We start from the raw sequence: 4333 nt of genomic DNA, 5'->3' as shown, positions 1-4333 counted from the left end.
CTCCCTCCCTCCCTCCTTCCCTCCTTGGCTGGCCTGGAACTCACAGAAACCTACCTGCCACTGCCCAGGTGCTGAGATTAAAGGCCACCCACCACATTCCAGCTACATTGTCTTGATTAATGATTGATGTGGGAGGGCCCAGCCCACTGTTGGCATTGCTGTCCCCAGGCTGGTAGGCCTTGGTTATATAGGAGAGCTGGCTGAGCAAGTCTTCATTCCTCCATGACCTCTGCTTCAGTTCCTGCTTCTAGGTTCCTGCCTTGGGGTCCTGTTCTGAGGCAGGAAAAACACTCTAAATCAGAATATACAGGGGGAAGAGGATGCCAGTGTGTCCTCCCCAGTGAGTGCTCCTATGGGGGGGAGAAGATGCCAGTGCGCCCTCACCAGTGAGTGCTCCTAATGGGGGGGGGGGGAGAGATGTCAGTGTACCCTCCCAAGTGAGTGCTCCTAATGGGGGGGGAGAAGGTGCCAGTGTGCCCTCCCCAGTGAGTGCTCCTAATGGGGGGAGAAGATGCCAGGGCACCCTCCAGAGTGAGTGCTCCTATTGGGGAGAGGGGGGAAAAGATGCCAGTACACCCTCCCCAGTGAGTGCTCCTAATGGAGAAGGAGATGCCAGTGTGCCCTCCTGAGTGAGTGCTCCTAATTGGGGGGGGGGAGAAGATGCCAGTGCACCCTCCCCAGTGAGTGCTCCTAATGGGGGGGGGTGTTCTTCTTAAAAAATAATAAAAGGGCAGGGGGTGTTCTTCTTGAACACGGGGCACAGGACAGACACGCACGGCGGAACAAACACAGACACGACACGGCGGCTCCCACGTGGGTCCACTTTAATGGGGGAGGGAAACACAAAAGGACAAAGGATGTGGGACACACGAGGAAAAGGCAGGACGAGAAGAAGGGGGCCTCGTGTGGCCCTGCCTTTTAAACGGGGAGCGCAGAGGTATCTGGGGTGCGCACAGGTATCCGTAGTCCAGGGGGAGCATGGGAGTTGTAGTTTTCCAAAAGAACAACAGGGGGAATCCTCTAACCTCTGTCTCCCAAGTCCTGGAATTACAGGCACGCACTGTCACGCCCTACAACTGTACTGTTCTAGTGCAGCTAAATTCCCAAAGAGCAGTGACATCAGACTCAGGGCCCTTCTAACTATATAGGCTCAACCCCCACTTTATAAATTACTTATGTCTGTGTAATAATTACATATGCAATGGTGTGATTTTATAGAGAGAATGTGTAATTATATATAATACTCAGTGATAATATGTGTAATTTTTAACAGTTTTACGGCAGATGAGTAAAAGCTTTCTCACAGACCACGTGTGCTTGCCAGGAGCCTGTGGCGGCAAAAGCCCGGCTCTGCCTGGGGGCACCAGGCTCTGCTTCGTCCCTCCTCCCCCACTTCCTGTTCCAGCCATTCTGCACCACCTGACCTGTCCCCAGCCTGTGCCTCCCACCCTCCTATCACCCCCTCCCTTCTGCCTGGATCCTTTCCCAGACCTCCTCCTAGCGTCTATCTATAAACCCTGCTCACCGGCTCCGGTGTTCCCTGGATCGCTGCTTGCTTCGTTCTTGCCCCTGGGAAGATAGGCTTGACCCCAGCAGCCTTATACTACTGCAACCTCCCCAGAACAAATCCACTTCTCACAGAGCCGAAGGCTGAGAAGACCAAGATCAAAGTGAGGACCGCTGACGTGGGCCTCCCTTTGCGGTCCTTACAAGGCAGAGGAGTGCAGATTCACTCCGCAAGCTCTACTCTATAGGCATTTGCTATGCTAACTTTTCCTGAGGAGAGCCATTCTTACCCAGACAGGGTAGTAGCCACAGATGAAAGGAACAATTCCAGCCACACCCAGTCTGGTGAACCAGTGAGTTAATGGACTTGCTTACAGGAGCATGGATGACTGCTTCCCCATAGATAGAACTCCACTTTAGCTACGGGTCCACGTCCCACTTACTACCTCGCGGGCACAGGCAGCTGGGGCAGAATGAGATACAGCTGGGTAGGGCTTTGGGCCGTACAGCAGGGAGCAACTAGAATCTCAGGTGAGGGGCTAATGATCCTCCTTCCTCCTCCCTCCTTGAAGAAACAGCAGCCTGTCTGATAGTGAAGGCCCCTTTGAGGTAATTACAGCTGTTCTGGTTAAGATGCTGTTCTGAGCTATTATGCTCAGACCACAGGAGCTTGCCTCAAAATAAATAATATATTCAAACTTTTTGTTTTTAAATCAAGGGGTGAGGGCTTAGCTCAGCAACACCTGTAGTCCAGGATGGCCAGAAATTCCAGGGTGGCCAGCCTAAGCTGGGCTCTAAGTGATGAATGGACCTCCTGTCTCAGCCTGAGTGTTAAATTGGGAGCGTAGCCCCCTGCCCCCAGGCCTGAGAATTGTACTGGTCTGGACTCCAAATCCCAGCATGCCACTCCCACGGGGTATTCAAGATAGCTCCCAAAGGAGAATCAGGTGGTCTCTTTCCTCTCCCCTCAGTGGTCACGTTCATGGCCTCCCGGTTCCCCGTTGGGGCCACCCAAGAGCACAGGAATCCCATTAAACCTGAATATTTCTTAATTTGGCTTGATTGGGATTTTTGCGTAGGCAGAGAGCTTGCGTTAGGAAAAATTCCTAACACTCAGCACTGGGATTATAGCTGTGGGATACCATACAGCTTTTATAAAATAGATATTATTTTTTGATATAGGGTTTCATGTAGCCCAAGCTGGCCTTAAACTCACTATGTAGCCAAGTAAGATTTTGAAGTCTTGATACTCCTGAATTCACCTCCTGAGTGCTGGGATTACAGAACACGCCTGTTCATGCCATGCTGGGGATTGAACCCACAGCTTAATGCTGCAAAAAGCTTGCACCTTACCAACTGAACCACACACCTAGCCCCCAGCTCTCCTCTCTCTCTCTCTCTTGGGTGGGGAAGCTATAGGGCACACCCATGCTGGTCCTTCCAACCTGAAAGCTGTACATACTCAGAAACAGGCAGATGCCTGAGCCCACTTGTGATGGACCAGGTAGCTATGTGACCATCTGTCCCTTCTATCCTGCAGGAAGACCCAGAGGACACCAGCAGCCGCTTGTCCACTTTAGCTCACTGTGTTTCTGTGCTGTGGACCCTAGTGTTGAAACATGGGGTCAGGCTGTCTCTCAAATCCTGGGATAAAAGGTGTGTGTTACCATTGCCCGATCCCTAGTGGCTTTAACTCTGCCTCTAGTCTTCAGGCAAGATTTATTTATCAAAATACAAACAATATCCCACTACACTTTCTGGGTTTACAGTGGAGATGCTTTATGACAAAAGAAGGGATGGAAATAACTATTTCTGTGCTGCCTTTTAGATAACAGGGCAGCAGCTGGCTCCTCAGCCCACCTGCAAAAAAACTGTCCATTCTCTACCGCTCCAGGCCACCCTCTGCAGCCCCGGACCTGCCAGGCAGCTGAGCCTGACGTTTAAGTTGTATTTTCGGCAAATGCTAATGTCCCCATGTCACCTTTCTTTCCGTCCTTTGCACTCCCTTCCCTCTCACCTTCCACCCCCTCCTTTTTTCCTTTCATTTCCCTTCCTTGTCTCCCCTCCCCCCTTACATTTGATTCACAGTCTCACTGTATAATCCAGACTGGCCTCGAGCTAACTGTCCTGCCTCTGCCTCCCAAACACCAAACACCGGAACTACAGGAGTGTGCCCGTATCCAGCATTACACCGATTTTTTTTAAATCAGGCAGGGTAGTGATGACCCATGCCTTTATTTTTTTTTATTTTTATTTTATTTAACTTTTATTTTATGTGCATTGGTGCGAAGGTGTCAGGTCCCCTGGAACTAGATCTTCAGACAGTTGTGAGCTGCCATGTGGTTTCTGGGAATTGAACTCAGGACCTCTGGAAGAGCAGTCAGTGTTCTTAGCCACTGAGCCATCTCTCCAGCCCCTTAAGGACAGCTTTATCACCAAAGCCCACCCCAGCATGAGTGACATCTCACAGAAGGTGGGAACCTGGGGCATACTACAGGCAGCTCAACAGGTTAAAGAGTGTCCTTTCAAAGTGACTCTGGTCTGAATGCTTCCAGGCAGTTTGCCAGGTTTCTACTTGGTCCAGGCCTGGGTTCAGAGTCTTCTTTGCAGTTCGGTTTGTCTTTTAGGCACTCTCATTTTTTATTGCTCACTCTAACAGGGAAGGTCTAGTGAATCTGGTCAGTTTCAGGGACTTCCTGAAGCTGCTTTGAATTGTTTACATTTCTGTTTAAGGAGCTTCCCTGAAGAATGAAATGTTTCAATATGGAGGAAACTGTTGTATAGCAAATGTAACAATACCCAGGCTATTCATTGTTGAGCTTAACAA

This window comes from Microtus ochrogaster, unplaced genomic scaffold, assembly GCF_000317375.1.
Source record: "Microtus ochrogaster isolate Prairie Vole_2 unplaced genomic scaffold, MicOch1.0 UNK2, whole genome shotgun sequence".
Lineage (NCBI taxonomy): Eukaryota > Metazoa > Chordata > Mammalia > Rodentia > Cricetidae > Microtus > Microtus ochrogaster.
This window is presented reverse-complemented; position numbering follows the sequence as displayed.